Below are 20,733 nucleotides of genomic sequence, written 5' to 3' on the forward strand. Positions count from 1 at the left end.
CACTGTTTAGTTTTACTCACATGACCTAAGGGAGAACAGGGTTGCACAGCGATATGACTGACAAAGACAAACTGTTAAAACCCACATAGCAAAACGGGTATGGCCCAGATCTGGCCCACACAATGCGCTTTCACATGGCCCACATACGGCAAAGAATGCCCAAAGGGCCGTCATTCTTTGCGGTACGTGGGCCATGTGTAAGTTGTGTGCAGCCATGGGCCAGTTGTAGACACACTGCTGGCAGGGTTCATACGGGTGCTTGAAAACCTTGAAAATGCTTGAATTTTAATGTTGTCTTTTCAAGGGTTTTTTTTGCTAGCTATCAAACTCGCTGGAGAAATGATTGAAATGCACTGAGTGTGATGCAGTATGGCAGCGCTATTATGGAATATGCTGTGAACTTAGCTAACATTCCTTAGCAGTAATATGAGTTAATTTACTCAAGTGAAAGCTTTAAACATTAGCCCGATACATAACTAGCCAACTTAAGGCTTTCTGATTAACCCTCTGGGGTCGACGGACCCAGAGTCTCCATTTCAACTTGGGTCGAACGTGCGGACTTCAAACTATATACCACTTTTTAAATTGTGTTGATAGGCCACGTAAAACCGGTGTTTTGTTTTTCTGAATAAAACAGTGGTGTTTATTCCGGGAAGAAACGGTAAAAACTGCGTTTTCTAAGGAGAGTGCTAGCAAACACGCTTTGCTTGTAAGTGAAAAAAGAAAAAGAAAAAACACTCCTTCCCTATTGGTGGAAAAATGTACCATGTCGACCAATCAAAAAATGATATGGCAACATGTGGCATTTGGTTGTTTGGGATGAGGGGGAAGTTTTAGGAGTGACCAGCGAAAGAGAGAGAGAGGGTGTTTTGATACGTGAGAGATTTGTGATGTTTACCGTGTTTGGAGTCTCAAGTTAGTGTGTTGTCTAGTGTAGTTAGTGTGTAGTGTAGTCATTGTTTTGTTTTGTGTGTCAGTTCTACTAGTGAATGTCACAGTTGCTGTAAAAAAGCCACCAAAGGCAGATTGCAGTGTAAACGCTGTCTCCACATGGAAAACAGGAGTGACACACCTGCTGTCAGACCTGCAGAATTTATCCCTGTGCTGTTCTCCTCTGTCTTATAGTGGACACAAACAATTTTTTGGAGTTGCATAAATAATTTGTGTGCCTTCTTATTTGATGCAGAACACCTGATTGTTCTGTAAATAGTTTTAAATGGTTATATAAAAAACATCTGAGCCTTGGCTGCATTTTTAGGTAAATAGTACCATATTAAATTTTGTCTGAATTTAGATAAATTGTGCTGATACAGTATGTCAAAATGAGAAAATATCAGATTGGCAAGATAAACAGTTTTTAAAGGTGAAATATAGAGGCCAAATCAAAAGTAGTCAAAAACGGCCAATTATACCCTGGACATCAGATGGTTAAAGGCTAAAAGCAAAGTTGTCACCAAGTGCTGTTTATATTTTGGGTCATTTGGGTCTTCTAACTAAAATAGGAAAATATGAACATAAATAGTGCCATCATTGCCAGACCTGGCCCACATCTGGTTGACGTACACTCTGCCATGACACCAGTCAGTCAGAAGTGCCAGCTTGTTGCTGGATCCGGGCCAGACCTGTTTTCTATGAGCCTGGGCCACATAAACCAAACCACAAATGGGCCAGATGTGGCATACCATCACATAAACAGTGCCATCTATGCCAGGCCTGGCCCATATCTGGATGACATACCACTTACCATGCCAGAAGTCAGCCAGCAGTGCCGGCTTGACACCAGATCCGGGCCAGACCTGTCAGCTATGTGGGAAATACAAATACAACTCTCTCACTACACCTGTTATCCTTTACCAAAATGTCACCTGGTCTTTAAATGATGACATGATGAATCCTGCTTCCGGGCCCAAACTACTCTGCGTTTAATAAGGTTGTTGTTTTTTTTAAACATGTTTTAATGCTTTGCCCCTAAAAACAGTCAGTGATCACTGTCGGCCTCTCTCGGCTTTTATTGTCCCTAATCATTTTAAAGCTCAGTTTTTAAAACCTTAGATGTAACTACAGCCCAGCCCATGCAGCAGTATATTAATGTCTAACCTTATATTGTGGATGGATTATCTCAGTTGTTCAAGTAGAAGAAAGAAACAAGCTTTATTGGTCACATACACAATCATACAAAGTACGATATGCAGTGAAATGTGTTGTGTCCGAGCTGCAATCAGGCTGCAGACACAGCCGCGCCATTCCAGGGCTTGGTGTTTGCCATGGGGGGGGGCCTAGGCAGGACCCTTACTGGATACTGGGGGGGAATCAAACTTGTGATTTCCGCTCCAAAGGTGTGTGGTCTTCCCACTACACTATCCGGCTGCCAAGTTTGGTCCGTTTACAGCATCGTGCCATGCGATTGTATTTGTCCTTAACCATCGGGAACCGTTACGTTAACTTTTATCGAGTGGAAAAAAGTTAGCATTTGTCCTCCAGCTTCTCTGTTTATATTATGCTAACATAGCTGTGTAGCTAGCGATCACGTAGCACATCATTATATACCAGCTAGCCAAACTTTAGTAACCCTACAAACGTCACTGCTGTTTAGTTTTCTGTCTTCATTTATGTCGGAAGTGATAGCAGAGCTGTACGTCTTAATTTGTTTCAGAAATCCCTCAGTCAGAACATGGTATATCATATTTAGATGGAAGCTAGCAAGCTAACTCCCTGCTAACTTCTAACTCCGTTAAATTTCACAAATTCTGTTTTCATGGATGCCTGGATGTTAAACTTAATAGTTACACCTGGTAGAGCAGCCACACGGATCATTTTATTACAGATGAAATAATTTAGATAGTTTTTTAAACTCTCAGTGATGCCGCAGTGATCGTGTGACTTAGGGACCTGCAGCACAGTTTGGACCCAGACACAGCTAATGACGTCAGACTTAACAACCGGACAGCATGGATGGATGTGTCTGCTCCAAGCAGCTGATTGTTGTTGATTCAGCAAACTCTTTTCTTGTGTTTTTGCAATGGTGCAACCTGTGCACATTTAAACTCATAAATATTCCTAAATATATATAATCTGAATTCACATTCACATAATACTTTTTAAATTCTTAAAAAAAGCATCTTACATAATATTTCTGGACACCCTTTTCCTAACCGTATGCCATCTATTTCTGCACACACCCTTTGGTCACCATACACATTAAATAGTTTACTAAACTAAACAAATGCAAGTTTAAAATGTGCATCAGCAAAACAGGTTTTACAACTTCACGTTTCCTTGCTTCTTTTGTGAACTTGTAAATATGTTTGGCCCAGGGCTGAATAGCTTCTTTCATGAGACGGATGCTAAATTGAATTGTGAAGTTTTCCATCTTAAGGCTACGTCGGCTCTGGTGTGGTTAATTCAATGTCTTTGTCTGAATATGAATAATTCAGACTGCCTCAGAATTGGAACGAGCACAACATAAAAAAAATGTTTTTACAGCTTTTTGTTACAAATTTCATGAAGTAATCAGTTTTCTACCACCTCAAACATACATAATCTAATGAGTCTCAGAAACACAAGTATATGTTTGTGACAACCTTTACCTCACACAGACAGTGTGTGTGTGTTAAGGTGTGTATTGTGCTGCCTGACTAATTGTGCTCTTTGTTTGTGCTGAAAACAGCTGCAACAAATGCAGCTTAGAGGGATTATTAGTCCACTGTTGATTAGGGCAGAAAAGTACATTTTAAAGAAGACAGATAAGGTGATTTCACATGGTGAAGCTGGAGCAATCAGCACTTGTCAGATGTGACCAGCCTCATCACCACATCAATAAATATTTCCAAGTGAACACATTTTAACCTCAGTTTACACCTCTGTTGTGTAAAAGCTGTTCATGTCTCACAGATACACAAGCTGCCATTTTTACATATGGATGGTTGCAAAGACTTAAAGATCACATTTACACTTTGTCAATTTTACAGCTTTTGCTAAGCTTTTATTTAAATCCGTATTCTGCTGCATGCTAGTTTAGCTCATGTGGTTGAAATGTCGTTGCCTGGGTTCAAGTCTGACCTGTACCTTTTGGCTGTGCATCTTTCCCTGCTTTCCTGTCAAATCTCCACTATCAAAGGCAACAATGCCAAAAAATAATAGTAAAAAAAAAATCTAATCCTTTTGGATGGTGTAATAGCAATTGCCCACACACCCCAGAATACCTGCTGTTGACCACTATTAAGTTACATATAAGCATGTTTGGAATAAACATGTAAAACCAATAGAAAAAAGAAATACAGTAACATAGCATACATAATGTACAGACCTGTATGCCTTACATTCACTCATGTAGAGTAGAAACAAACATAATGCGTTCACATTCTATCACTGATAGCTTTTGCATCACTGATATCATTCACAGGCAATATTCACATTTTATTAGTAAGGTACACAGTCTTGAAGTTACACAGTTCAAGAAGATTATTAGGAGGGTTTGGTTGGGGACACATTCTCCTCAGAGAGAGCTGATGTTTTTCATCCCTGCTAAACCACATCTCTGTTTCTGTCACCCTCTCACTGTCTTCTTCACTGTACCATAATTTCTCTCTTTCATACACACTTCAGCGAGCGAGTCCACATGTGGTTAAGTGTCTTCCCTCTTTTTTCCCTCATCATGTTGGAGAAGTGGAGCTGAGCCCTCGGGGCACTGCTGTCTAATGAGCCACTGACTGCTTTGCGTTTGTCCTGTCAGAACAGAGAAACGACCTCGTTGCTGCCGCTAAAGCCATGCTATCTCTGTGGGGAGGCTAGCAGGAGCTGCAGCATCTTTAAAAGGATTTAAAGCAGCTGAGCGTGAAATCCCAGTCTCTAGTGGTGGATATCCTTATTTAAACAGATGTTAAAATCACATCCACCTGGAAGTCTGGATGTATGAACACCTGAGGGCCTATCTTTCTGTCTGCTTATGTTTGCTTACTCTGACTGAAAAGTCATATGTAGCCTAAAGAGACACACAATGTGTCTTTCCATGGATTCCTAAATGTATGCCATGTGTATCAGTGCCATGTCATATTTCCTAAAGATTTCCAAAATAAATATAACCTCAGGTCTCTTGTACTCTCACACAAACCCCTGCACTTTTTAAGATGAAAACAACTCTTCAAAAATCAATTAGACGAGAAAGAAATTTCAAACACTTATTTCAAAGAGATTGATTTAAAAAAAATCTTGGCAACAAATCCCTTTGCCTTGCTTACTTATTCAAGTGAAATCAAAGAATACACATAAAACCCGGCAGTTCAAGAATACTACATACCCACAGATAACCATACCCTTTAAATAAACTGATCTAATCTCATTTATTGCCTTAACAGAAGCAAATCTTATGATTTTTATCCTGACCGATTAATTTCCTTTCAGTCTGTCTGAAGCCGGTTGATTGTAGCTTCCATTGCTTTTAGTCACTACTGAGGGATGCAGTGTTCATAAGATAAACAGACCTTACAAGAAGTGACCTGTATTGTGGATTTGGTTATATTCAGTTCATTTTGATGGACTGAAAACAACAAGCTGCTTGTTAGAGATCTTGCAAAACAGTAGGGGAGAGCGGGGTAAGTTGTCACACGGGTAAGTTATCACACTGTTCATAACTCCAACACTAGAGGCTCTATCTCAAAAATGAAATAGCCACTTTGTGTGACTTCTTCTTCTATAGTCAACCTCCTGTTCACATGTGGTCAAGACTGCTCTAATCTGAGGTGAGCACATCTTTTTTTATCTTTTTGACCTAAAAGGAAAAATAAATCACTTTAAATTTTCTTCAGTACAACTTTGTTAGGTATAGATGTTACAAATTATTATTTTACACAAAATAGAGGAGACATTAACGTGTCTTTTGATACTTCAGCTGATGTGCTATGTTGAGCTAACCCTGACATTTAGCCAAAATTAGCATAAATGTCAGTTTGGGGCAAGTTGTCTCATTAAATTTGGGGCAAGTTGTCACATGTGACAACTTGCCCCAGTACAAATAAATGCTCCAAAAAATTGTGATATTGTAATTCATTTGTATTTGTAATAAGGTTTTTGAAGAAAGGAAGGAGAGGCAGGAATTAAGGAAGGAAGGAAGAAAGTAAGATGGTTCGAAATTATCAACGAAAGACAGAGCGTGGCAGAACACCACCTGACATTATGTTAAAGGCAGTCAGGCAGGTAAAGATGCAGAACAAATCAATCAGAAGTACAGCAAAGGATTTTGACATAAATTACCGTACTCTAACTCGGTATTGTCAAAAGATTACCAGAGAAGAAATTGAAAGTCAGACAGCCATGCCAACAACAATGGTTGGTTATACAACGCCAAGGAAGATTTTTCCCCTGATTTGGAAAAGCAGCTTGTTGAGTATATTACTAGGTCAGCTGACATTTATTTTGGTCTGTCACCAAGTGAGGTCAGAAAGCTTGCCTACCAGTTTGCTGTAGCACACGAACTGAAGTTTGTGCCTTTGTGGGCAGAAAAAGAAAAGGCCAGCAAAGAGTGGTTTACAGGCTTTTTAAAGCGGCATACAACATTGTCACTGAGAAAGCCAGAAGCAACTAGCCTTGCCAGGGCAAGTAGCTTCAACAGAGAGAATGTCAATGCTTTCTTTGACAACTTAGAGAAAGTGTTATGCAAATATGAGTTTGGACCAGGAGACATTTGGAATGTTGATGAAACTGGGGTCACCACTGTACATAAACCAGACAAAGTGTTGGCCAGACATGGATTCAAACAAGTAGGATCATTGACCTCTGCTGAAAGGGGAACCCTTGTCACACTGGCCTGTGCTGTCTCAGCCATAGGGAATAGTTTACCTCCATACTTTATTTTCCCGCGTGTCCACTTCCCTGACCATTTCCTGATCAACGGGCCACCCGGCAGCAAAGGAGGGGCAAATTCCTCTGGATGGATGAAAGACACACACTTTGTTGACTTCCTGCAACATTTCAGTGAACATACAAAGTGTTCAAAGGAGAAGCCCTGTTTACTCCTTTTGGACAACCACGAGTCTCATCTGTCCATTGATGGACTCAATTATGCCAAAGAAAATGGCATAATCATGCTGTCATTCCCACCCCACTGCTCACATCGGCTCCAACCATTAGACAGGTCTGTCTACGGGCCACTAAAGAGGCACATCAACAGCACGTGTGATGCCTGGATGAGGAACAACCCTGGGAAGACAATGACTATTTATGACATTCCTGGGATTGTGGCAATTGCATATCCTCTGGCTGCAACCCCATTGAACATTCAGGCTGGTTTTAGGGTGGCTGGGATTCAACCTTACAACAGAAATGTATTTCTGGAAGCCGAGTTTGCACCATCCTACGTCACAGATCGCCCTATTCCGGACACTGCCCTGCCAGGCCCCAGCACCACCTCTGACCTGCCAGGCCCCAGCACCAACTCTGACCTGCCAGGCCCCAGCACTACCTCTGCACTGCCAAGCTCCAGCACCATCTCTATCACGAGCTCACCCTTACCCAGCACTGCAATTACTGACAGCGGACTACCAACTCCAGAGGACATCCGGCCATATCCAAAAGCTGGCCGCCGAAAACCATCCAGCAAAGGAAGAAAACGACGCAAATCAGCAATTCTAACCGACACGCCAGTGAAGCAGCAACTAGAAAAAGAAAAGAATAAGGCTGAATCTAGCAAAAAGCTGTTTCAAAAGAGAGGGACGCGAGGGGGGAAAACATCTGGACCTATGAAGAACAACGCAGCTAAAAGAAGAAAAATAATTCAAGAGTCATCATCAGATGATGAAGAGTGCTTCTGCCTTGTCTGTGTGGAGCCATTTTCAAACAGTCGTCCAAAAGAGACCTGGGTAAAATGCGTAAAATGCAACAAATGGGCCCATGATGCTTGCACCTCAGGCCAGGCAATTTATGTGTGCCAGAATTGTGACTCTGAAGTTGAGTCTGATTAATCAGAAATAGGGCATCTGTTTTGTTCAGAGGATAAACATGTTAAGTAAAGCAAGTTATTTGCAGCATTCCATTCAGTTATGATGGATTTATGTGCAAGCCAGAGAACATTTGAGTTTAAAGTTCAAACTAAAGTTTTCTTTCTACTTAATGTTTTGATTAAAATGTGTATTGGATTGAAATAATTGTTTTTTTCCCAAATTCTCTTGGCATAATTGTTCAAATTTCCAGTTTTGGTTTGAATTTAACAATTAAAATCAATAATCACAATTAAGTATTTGTGTTCTTATTTTAAGATAATCTAGTGTGACAACTTACCTGCCGATGGGGCAAATTGTCACAAGTGCACATTCTCCATTCAACAGTCTACAACTCCGTAATGAGATAAGATATGAAAATGTAATGAATACATCATATGTGCCCGAGACTTCCTCCTTTCATTTGGTGAAACATTTATTACGTTGTGATGTATGGTGCTCAGTAAAAGTTAGTCAGTGTGAAAAGTGTGACAACTTACCCCGCTGTCCCCTACAGTTTTTGGAACTGCATTAATAAAATCACTGTTTTCATTAGTTGGTCAAGTTCATCTGCATATTAAACATATTGTACTGTTTTAATATGGTGTATTCAGTAAGTGATAACTAGAGAATAATGTCCTAATATATTCTACATTTTCTGCACCCTACCTGAAGGGTAGGTTGTCCATCCATTGTCAGCCTTGCAGAATCGTACACTGAAACATATACCAAATGAAAAATGTAAAACACAATCACAAGAATGCATGCTGATAAAGACCTGGAGTGTGCAGGAAGTCTGCAACAGTAAAAATGAAGCAAAAGGCGGGAGGGAAGCCGTGACACAGACATCAGTGTGTTGCTGTCAGCGCTCTGCAGCGTGTGTCGGCTCAGTGCTGAGGGAGAGTGAAACCCCGCTGAGAGGAAAGTCCACCAAAGGGCTCATCGCACAAATGTGACTGTGTATGTGTGTGTCTGTGAGAGATAGAAGCGACAGCATTGCTACTGCACAGCTCTTCGTGATGTACTCCTACACACACCTTTGTTCTGTTATCACATGCAATATCGTATTTACAGAAGGCTCGCAGACGTGCACATGGAAATGTTTTTAAAATGAAACTTTTTCTGTGCATTTGGCATTTTTGCCTTTTGTGCACAAGAAGGCAATGTTAGGTCACTGCACACAGCTTTTGGAAAATGTTTTTGCAACCTGGAAATAGACGTTTTGACCCGTGATATCAGAGTGTCAGTACTCCTGACTGGTCGTGATGGCTGTGTTAAGGTAATGCTGTTTTTGAACAGGCTTCAATGGTATTTTTTGCAGTTTGAAGTGAGAAAGAAATGATTCATGTAATAGGTTTGTCCCTCTGCGGGGGGATACTCCCACTAGGTTTAAATCTGGGACTCCCCACCATTTGACCTCAGAACTGAAGAAGCTTCTCGGATGAGAGGTGAAACGTCTTCAAGTAACTTAAAGAAGTCCAGACGCTTTTCTTTGCAAGCTCCTTTGACTACGATGACCTGGATGACTGAGAACCTTCACAGACACTTCATGTAATAGGGTTGTCATGATACTAGGATTTCAATAAAACTTTAGTACAAGAAGGAAAACACAACGCTTTTATTAATGTTTCACTATTATTAAGTTGTCAAGTGCAGTGACAAAAAAGAAAAAAACCCAACAAATTTACATAAAATGCAAAATATGTGTGACACATTACCCTAAGTAGTACATAAAAGACAATTTTTTTCTAGGTTGTCTACGGTGTGCTGTGCGTCTGTTGTACCATATTTTCATTGCTGATCAAATAGAGTTGTTCAGGTAGGTGTCTGTCTAGTTGCTGATAGACTTTGCTCATTGTGTTATGCTATTAAATTAACACTGTCTATTAATGTCGGCAGGACTGATAACGCTTGCTGTCTTGGTTCCAATATCAGTGCATTGTTTTATTATTAGCCACAGCCGCTGCCTGCTACAATAATGATAACTTAACAAGTGGCTAATGTGACCATTGGGTAATTGCTAATAGCTAAACAGCTAAAGTTATATCTGCACTGGCCAGCTTAACATGTATCATAACTGTTCAACAGATCAGTGTTGTTGAAACAGGATCTTTATTGACCTCTTGAAATTCCCCATAAAATGGCAGTGTTCAACGTCAGTAACTGTTCATGTGTTTGAATCCTAGTGAGGGAAGTGTGTGCCTGCCTGCCTGCAATAGCGTTGTGTGAAGTTGTGTTAGCTGGAGACAAAGCCAGAACTGTTGGTATCATTGAGAAATTCAGATTGAACCTGTTTAGACTGAGATTTAGTTAAATTAAATTTTACATTTTTTAATTCAATTTGATTTATACAGCACCAAATCAAAACAGCAGTTGCCTCAAGATGCTTTATACTGTATGGTAAAGATCCTACAATTATACAAAGAAAACAGAGAAAACCCCAGCAATCATATGACACCTTTTGAGCAAGTGCTTTGGCGACAGCAGGAAGGAAAAACTCCCTGTTAACAGGAAGAAACCTCCAGCAGGACCAGGAAGGGGCGCCTATCTGCCGCGAACAGTTGGATTAGTTAAATAAAATACTGAAATAAAAATCAGTCAGTATAAATTAGTTAATCTCACCAAGATTGTACATGAACACTGCCTGTTTGATTTACAATGTCACATCGCAAAAGCATAAGTAAAAATTAAATATATGATCATTTTTTTCATCTAGGTAACATCTCAGAAAGGTGTAGTTGGATTTTGAAGACATTCAAAAGGCCAAACGAGAATATTTATCGTGTTCTGTCATATTTTAGAATTTTCGCAAGTGTGCTTTTAAACTAGCTTTTGTAACAGTAGCTAGTTAGTTGACAGGCCAGCAGTATCTAAAACCCCAAACTCCTGCAGTGTCAGCAGCCAAATTGCTGGTGACAGGTGAAAAGCTGGTCATCATGGGAAGTTGGAGTTCTGATATTAGTTCTGATAATTGAAAAAAACAGTTTATTTCCTGTTCACTTATGTTGCTTTTTCCTACTGCTGGCTTTCCTTCTACCTTGTCTTTGCAGTGTCCTTCCTGCTTTCCGATGTCTTCAAGGTTAAATGCATGCACTTATCGGAGTTTTGAACAGTAACACAGCATTACATAATCTACTTCACCATATTAATCTTTCCATTTGTCTTATCTTGGAATCAGAATTTCAGCTTCGATGGTGCTACTGCTTCGCTGATGCAATTTAGATTATTCCCCCAGGTTGAGGAATGGTGTTTCAGCAGGTTAAGGCACAAACTGTACATCACCATACCTGCAAAACTGTAGATTTGAATCAAGTTATTCCTCATCCACTCTTTTCTTCCATATCTATCTTCCTTCATTTGCGATTCTTCACAATTCTTCTTCCCTCTTTGTCCATCCTACATCTCATGACCTTCAGTCTCTGTCATGCCATGTTTCCTGATGTTCCACAAATAAAGGAAAATGCTGCTAAATATCTACATACAGCAGCATCATTCACCATACAAGGCTGAGATCTCCAAATCCTCCTAGTGGAGGAAAGTAACTTTTTATCTCTGATCAGCTTGTTTTGTTTTACTTTCAACTCTTAATGAGCATTTTTATCTCTGCATTACCTATATTCACCACTATCTGTTATAAATCAGCCATGAGAGGAGGCGGAAGAAGAGGCAGAGGAGACTTAAGTAACCCACATTTATCTCTGTGTGGTGCCGCACTGAATTCGTTTCCATAAACGAATGAGAAAATGACAAAGACTTTTGGGTTAATTAGGGACTCGACCCCTTGGAGAACAGGCTACACAGTTTATCTCCTGCTACAACAAGTGTGTGGCTAACAGCAATTTAATACGCCACTTATTTACATTTAGAGTGAATCTTATGGCCCCAACAACCCTTGACGGGAACCTTAAGACTCACAGTTGAAAAGAAACAAATGCGTGTAAGTGCCAGCTTTTTAAAAAGTAATTAACCCATTTGTTGGAATGTCACGGTTCTTGAGTTTTTTTTTTTTTTTTTTTTACACACACTGAGCGAAGGTTTGATTAGACATGGCGTTGGTTTGTTATCCACTTAGGAATATCTGTCCAATTCATCTCACCACCGTGTCCGGAGGCAAATTCTCATTTCTTGTACTAGATTGGTGAGTGTGAAATCAGAAAGTTAACGTCAAATTGCAACGAAAGACAAATGTGTTTAACTTGGCTTTTCCTATTTAGAAATTAGCCAAATCAGGTTTTGGTATCTCTCTGGTTTGCTAATCAAATTGTCCCTGCGTGACACTCAATTTTGATGTTGGAAGTTGTTGGGTTTGTGCTTAAGTGCTTTCTGATACATGTTCTTTATACATGATGCACTCATGCCCCTGCCCTGTTTCCTGTAAATGCAGTCCCTCCCCTTAAAACCCGATAAACATATGGTTTGCACAACACAGAGAAATAGTGACCGAATTCTCTAAACTTGCTACTTTCATATACTTCTTCAGTCTCAAAGGGCCATCTATTTCTTCCTTTAAACCATCAGATAGGAATCATTTTCCTATTTGCTGACATGAATAGAAACTTAAATCAGAAGGATTTTTGAGATGAGTATTTGCAAAATGTGTTATAACCATTCTTTCCAAAATTCCTGCTGTGTATAGCTCTTGCCCTATATATAATATATACTTTCTTATATGTAATATAAACTCTTCTCTTAAATATAATATAGATTATATATAATCCATGCTATGTACTGAATTATATATACTCAAGTATCTTTGTTTAAACCTTAAAAATTAGTAGCAAAATGCATTCAAATTGTAAATATACACTTTAATGTTGTATACACAGACACACACACACAGACATGCCCGCATGGTGCTGATTTGTCATGAGGAACCACTTGGATTCAAGGACACTTAAGCCTGTTAAGGGACCCAGGGTCAAACTGCTAACCTTGCAATTACTGGACAAACCTCCCTACCACAGTCTGTTTCTGCCCTTTTAACAACTTTGCACACACCACAGATTTCTCAAAAAGAAAAAACAAACCAAACTGGGAGCTGAGACTCTAACTTGGGTGGAAAACCTCGTCTAACCCGGTGTCATGAAATGGTATTTAAAACAACACGCCAGTTTCCGTATAGGCCATGCTTGGCTTCTACTGAGTTTGTCTTTGTTAATGAAATCTGCTAAATGTCTCATTTAACAAAAAAAAAAACAAAAAACCCAAAAAAAACCCCAACTAAATGGGAGCTAAATGATCAAAGATAAATTTATGTTGCACTACTTGGAATGAGATGTATTTAACAAATTGAAAACTCTGACTATGCTGCACTGGGACTGGAAGCACTGCTATCCTCTCTTGCCCTTCTTTCCTGTCTTTGTGCAAAAGCTTTTTGCCCAAGCATGCATGTGTTGTTTTGCCAACTGAAATGGGGGAAATGGATAAAAAAAACTGAAAAAATATACACCTCTGCAGCCGTCTACTCTGCTTTACTCACATGTGCTGCAGCATACACAGTCAGCTCACTACAGCACAGCTGTGCACCACTGACGCAATCAGAGGTCTCGAGGAAGGGCTTAAATGTTGTGAGCAAAAGTATCCCACTTTGCTCCTAACACAAGCAAACCATTGTGGGTACGTTGAGTGCTAGAAACAGCTGGACCACACGGCGGGTATCTTGGACCCCAACCCTGTGGCGATGACAGGCTCAGCTTTGCCTGAAAGCTGTCTTATCCACAGTCTGCACATGATATCATGATGGATGAGGGCGCAGACAGGCTCGAGGGCTGTGCTGGCACGGAGTAACAACTTTTATACTTCTACTGGGTGGCACTTTACTATAGCCTTGTTCTAGAGTAAGTAATTTAGTTGTACTGTTAAAACCTCAACCATTTTTAATTTCAGGGTGTAAAACAGAGCTCAGTGTGGGATCCCTCTTAGACTCATACAGTTAGTTCTAGCTCATCAAGTTCATCTTTCACATTATATTTTTCCTTTATGAAACTAATGTGTATCCATTAGTCATAGTCATGTAAGATCACAGTAGATTAAGTGAAAAAAAAAAACTGATTAAGAAAATGTATCATTATAAAAAAAATATTAAAATTTAAAATTTTGCACCAATAGAAACAAAAGCATATTTTTGTCTTGTTAAAGGACTCTTTGGCCCTCATTTTGCACAATATATCTGTCTCACTCACACTGATGTGAGGATTTGGGTGATGTATATGTCTGTCATCAACTGTGTATGTTCATTAGAGGATTATGACTGGATTTCTGCTTCTTGTGACCTTTGACCCTAGTTTTTCTTCACATATTATAGGACAGTGAGTGATGTTAAGGCTTTCTTTTGACATTTAAAGCATATGTTTAGTGTGCTTTGCAAAAAAAAATCAAACCCTTTATTTACCATTAGTGGTGAACATTTCCTTCGGCTAAAAAATAAAGTCGTTTGTGTCTTTGTTCATTTTAAATTTGATACTTTTTTCAGTTTTCAGAGAATTTTGAAGGTTTACTAAAACACTCTTAATTTTATTGCAATTTAATTAAAAATTTATTTTGATTGCTGTTGTTGTAGCAATCAGTAAATTCTCACTTATTGATTGCAGCAGGTTTAATTGGTCAAACAAGAAAGAAGGCAAACACATTGCATGCAAATACATGTTTTTTAAATTCTAGCTCCACTGCAGTCTTCTAAGATGCAAATTTCCTGTCCTTCAATCTGGCTGACCACATGCATGGACACACTTGCAGGCTAACAATGAAGTGTACAAAATATATTCGCTAAAGCAATCACACAAACCTCAAGTTAATTTTCCAGGAGGTCCATGTGCTTATATTAAGCTTTAGATAGCAAAAGAAAAAAAAAATCATCTTCTGTCCCACTTGTATTAATCATAACATTCACAAAATGATGCAACACTTGCAGCTCTGAGTTATAAGTCACATGTAACACCTGCCTGGTCTGGGTTGAAATATTTCTCAGTTTGAGTTTTTTCGGTCAAACACTTGATACAAAATAATTTTCTCAAAGCAGGATGAATCTATAAGAGAGAAAAATACACACTTTTCTTGATGAACATCTAAAATTGTGAAAAACGTGTCAACTGTCTAACTTTGGACTCACTTTGCTTAAGTCAAGGGCTGATTCATCTAAAAGAAGTGATGTTGAATTTTAAAATTAAGAGTCTGTGAGTCAAATAACTCCTTCCACCAGCTGATTGTAAAATAAGCAGCAAACAGATGAGCTAGGGCTGGGAATAAATCCTCTCATACCTCACAGTGCCTCCATAATGCTCTCTTTAGGTGTTATTAGGGATCTTAAAACATTTGGGACTTAGCCCAGCCTGAAAGCTTCACATTTTTTAAACCCAGTAACTTCTTCATTTTTAGGTTTATTACAGTAAAATTTAATTTGTAAATCATTGTGCCCTACCAAAGGTTTCCAGCTATGTTTGTAAAACAAACAAACCAAATCACATGAACCTGAATTGTCACTTAACTTTCTTATTTAGCAGCAGCACTAAAACCACAAAGACAAAAAATACTTAAAAAAATGAAAAAAACAAAACAAACAAGAACTGCTACATTGTGGAAACAGTCACGCTGCATGCTAGATTGCATATAAATGCTTTGCTCAGTTGTAAAAGTTGGCCATTGTGTGGCCTTTGTGGCTCCCTTTAACTCTGACCTTTGACAAACTCTGTCAACTCTTTTTTTCTTGTCTGAACTGGTGTCTCATCTCTCCTTTCATTTTCCTACTAAGAAAAAAAAAAAAAAACACAGACAGCTATGCCTTGGAATTAGTCTTATTAGTTTATTTACTTGGCCTTGATCAAATTTCGCAGGTATGTCTTGAAAATATTTATTTAAACAAAAGGTGTGGCCTTTGAAAAAGAGCCGCTATTAGCTAGCCCCCATTTTCACAAAACTGTGAGCGCATCTGCTACTAGAACCGTTGACATGTTGACTCACCTGTAGACTGTTGCATGCACCATCTTTTAAAAATCTTATTTTAAAACCTAACTATATGTAATGTGCTGCTTAGTTGATAAACAATATACCTGACTTATGTTTTATTATATTACATAATTTTCAGGGGCTATAATCCATCATTGTAATGACAGAGGAATAGATGTGGGGCTATCTTTTAATTGTTATTGGGTTTTGTTTTGTTTTTTTGCTAATTTGAAGCCCTGGACAATCAGGTCTAATGACACAGAGCTGTCCAGCAGAGCTACAGGGAGTGTGCTTGACTTTTGACATACTGGACAAATCTGTCAGATCTGCGAGTGCATGTGAATGTGTGTGTATTTATTTTTGTTGCTCTACACTCATTGCAGCTCTGTGCAACACTTCCTTGAGGTGACTTGTTACTTATGAAGTGTTGGTGCTATGAGGTCAGAGCCTCGGCAGGTCAAGCTCTTTTCTTTGTCTGTTACATCTGTTACTGTTCCCACGGCTTACACCTCAGCTCTTTCGACAAGTTGTCAAACCTCTGTACTTATAACTGCATAGTTTTTTGGTGTCACGGAAGGTAATCTGTATGACAAGGGAATATGTTTATTTTCTATTTTGCTGGGAGTGAGATGAGAAGATTGATATTATCCAAAAGTCAAGGTGTATTCAGCAGCGTGTTGGCTTGAAGCAATGGGAAACATGTCAACAACATGTCTGTGAAGGTTCTCAGTCATCCAGGTCATCGTAGTCAAAGGAGCTTGCAAAGAAAAGCGTCTGGACTTCTTTAAGTTACTTGAAGACGTTTCACCTCTCATCCGAGAAGCTTCTTCAGTTTAGAACTGAAGAAGCTTCACCTCTCATCTTCACCTCTCATCCGAGAAGCTTCTTCAGTTCAGAACTGAAGAAGCTTCTCGGATGAGAGGTGAAACGTCTTCAAGTAACTTAAAGAAGTCCAGACGCTTTTCTTTGCAAGCTCCTTTGATGTCAACAACATTTACGCATGTCCGCTTTTCATGTAGTAGAAACAGCATTAAAGCACTTACGGCGAATCAAATATGGATACAGGAGGGTGTCAAACAGTGTCAGGGCCGTTACTCAAAAAAGGAACGTATTACACATCGTTCTTTTCTTAAATGTAATGCAGTCCATGACCGAGAAAGTAATTCCTTACACTACTTTGGGATGGGAACTGATAAAAATTTTGCGATTCTGATTGAGGTTCTCATTGGCTCTACTTTTCGAGGGTCACCACAATCTCTAAGCAGCATATCAAAAACATTACATAAGTGCAAATTAATTTTAGAGGTATTACCACTCTTTGTTGTGATCAGTGTTGGGGTTATTACTCAGACATGCATTGTATTAGACATTACACAGAACACTTAAATGCAATGCAGTATGTTACTTAATTTACTAAGTAATTTGTTACACTAGTTGTTACACTACTTTCGCCTTTCTCTGTAAATGACCCAAAATGCACTCATAATCTCTATAATCTGATACTCTCATAATTGCTAGTTAACATTATAAACCTATAGGCTACAGCCCCACACACCAACACAAATACCTTTCCTATTAAAAACCAGCACAAAGAAACTTTAAAATGAATGCCACAGCACCACACTCTCATTCTTGCAGAAGTGCACAAAAAGAAACAAAATAAGGGTTTTTTCCCCTCTATATGTCTGGGCCCTGGGGAGGGAAAAATGGAAGCACCTGTGTAAACGATGCACGACAGACCCGACCACATATTCACGTTTTTCAGAATACTCTTTATTACTGGTTTCTGTGTCTTACAGATACGACTGCAGCTTTTCAGCCGCCAGCCGAACCCGCACCAACAACAACAAACATCAGGACCCAGCACAGACTTTAAAGCTGGCGAAGCGTGATTGCCGATGCCGCTCAGGTGTGTCTGCCTCCCTGGCGAAGGCGCCCCAGACCATGCCCTGCTACATATCCCCGAACCTGCCCCCCACCCCCCGAGTGGGAGAGGGAATCAGCCCCGACCGTCTGCATCACCCAGTGGCGGGGACGTGTTGGTTGCCGCGTGTCCCACAGCGATAATGGATTTAGGCGGCAGGCCGCATGGTCAGGGGCGGCAATGGAGCCGGAGCGAAGGCCGCCCGTGTGGCAAGCGGCGGCGGCGGAGCAGTCGCAGCCATGATTTGAGGCTCCCAGGTAATTTGACAGGCGGTCAGCGTGCAGGACCCTTGCTCGCCCCGACCTCCGGCTCCGGCTGACCACGGCCTGCCATACCGTGTCATGCAGGAAATGGCATAATTCTAACTGTAATGTGACTACTGAATTTTGTAGAGTAATACATAACTATGTTATTGAAAAATCTAACATGATTACAGTAACATATTATAGCCAACAATGTGCTTTATTGGGGCCCCTTGATGGGTATAATTTCTCATAATGTTTCAATGTTAAGTTTACCAGTGTGAATGGGCACATTTTAAACTAAACTGTCATCTTTTCCTAAACCGTACCCAACCTAAACTAACCTGACCTGATGTCCGCAGCTAATCAAAACAGTCTATGAAAGCAATATTAAGAAGCTGAAAACAATTCAAAGACCAAAAAACAGGCTTCCACATGCCTCTTCCACCTTACACAAACTTTTCTCTCTTTCAAATGAGAGTGTTTGCAGCAGCTGGTGTAACAAGGCACTGATACCATACTGGTAACATTTGACACTTAATGAACACTTTACATGAGAGTTGTGTTGCCGCTTTGTACATCTTGCAGGGCAAGCCAGCCACAGTGTATTTTTTTCTGTATGACAGAGTGTTGTGTTTGCAGCGCGAGTGCAGTAGGTACAGGTAGTAATACAAGCAAAGCGAAGATGCATGGAGCAGCCATGTTTAATAAATGAACAGCTGAGCTGCTGGAGTTTTTTTCCATTTGTTTTTGACATATCACATACATATTTTATAGCGTGTCTGGTTGGACTAGGGAGCAAGACAGATGTTGTGGACACAAACAAGGCATCACAAATATGTAGATGTGCGTGTGTGTCTCACTGTGAGATTTAGCAAAACAGGATGCTTTAGTACACCAACAGTTTACCTCTCTACAGGTTACTCACACAAATTGTTTAGTATGTGCCTGTGACAAAGTGGATGAGCAGTTGCAATGCTCTCCATTTGTCCCATATGTGTTGACCTTTTTTTTTGCACATTACACACATTATTCTGTTTCTATTCATTTGCTATGATTTGCTATTTGTCAAGTAACATTGCTTAACTCACTATCCCGGGTTTGTTTCTGTAAGCGTTCTGTTGCCGGCAAATCAAACATTCTGCAAATTAAGGCAAATACTCAGTTACACGTTTCATACTTACTTTGTTTGTCTTTTCAGTCTTCATGAGGGTCAGGTGTGGGGGAAACGCCCGCCTGGCATGATGTCACACATGACATCAGCAGGTCAAACCAAATGGAGGGGTTTCTTTTTCCATAGAGATGCTTCCTTTTGTTTGTGTTAAGGTTTAAAGGGATTTGTTGAATGTTTTTCCTTTCGTTAATACCGCCATTTAGTTGTGTAAATGTGCATATTAGAAGTGTGAAGAGGTTTTGTGTTTTTTAGATCATCTGTGTAGAGTTTTAGATCCCTCAGTTTGAGTGAGTGGTACAGGCTGGGCAATTGGAGGGAAATTGATGGCCCTATTTAAAGCCAGTCTCTACCAGATGCAGCAGAGAGGAGAGGTGAGCTGTGTTATCAGAGTCACGGGCTGTTGAGGTTTGTTAATTGAGTTGATTGGGGGGGGTGGTGTTGTTTGTTAAGTTACATATTAAATTAAGTTCACTGTAAATAAATTGCTCACCTTTGGAAACCTGAAATGTCTGCGTAGTCTGCTTCCCTACCACCTTCCTTGACGTTTGAGTCTGACTACTTCACAGTGCCATTTAAAATATTTGCAGAAGTCTCTAGTATGTTTTCCTGCCCATGACATTTCTCCCTTATAAGCGAAGATTAGACAGAGCACAATACTTTGCAGTAGTATAAGATTTGTATTTATTCCATTAAGAATTTAATGATAAAACAATGACAAAAGTCTTTGTCTATTAACGAGTAATGTTTCTGCAATGGTTGTCTGCTTCTTCTCAGATAAAGCAGGGGTAAATAGTTATATCACCAAGGTTACTCAAAAAGCACCAAAACAAAGAAGTAAATATTTTTAAAGTAGTTTTAAATTTTGTCTTCTCTTCTTCCTGTGAAAGACGGGTTCAGAAACGCTTTTAAGAGAAAAAACTGCCACATGTTAAAGAGAGCGTGCAGGTTTGATTTGGCACATAAAGTCACTTTTGAATCAGGTGACTGACAACACTTTTGTTTTCAGACAACTTTTCTAAATGTCTGTCACCAAGCAGGCAGTTTTTGTTTTTCATGAGACAAGACTGCCTCACCAAGGTGACTTAGGGTGCATTCATTTTGTAGCTGAGATGCTTTGACATTAAATCAGCCTATTTAGAAATCTGGAAATTTTGCTGTTAGACATAATGTTGTTTTTGAGTAATTTAATGAAAATTTTAAGCAGATCAATAAAATGTAAAGAGAAGCAACTTAGGGATAAGTTAAATTTATATGACACAGTTCACAAATAGATTAGACTTAAAATAAATACTCATACTTTACAAGGCAGTTTATTTAAATGAGACGTCTAATTTCTGACCTGAAAAAATAAATCATTTTCAAACCTTGTTTTGCTTCAATCAGAGATTTGATGGTTCCTTTTTTTCTAAATGACATTGCGTGTCAGTCACTTAAAGCCGATTCATATAAACAGCAACTGCTGAAGCAAGAAATATTGCAAAC

The sequence above is a fragment of the Perissodus microlepis genome, chromosome 18 (genome assembly GCF_051167445.1).
Source record: "Perissodus microlepis isolate ML-2025 ecotype Zambia chromosome 18, ASM5116744v1, whole genome shotgun sequence".
NCBI lineage: Eukaryota > Metazoa > Chordata > Actinopteri > Cichliformes > Cichlidae > Perissodus > Perissodus microlepis.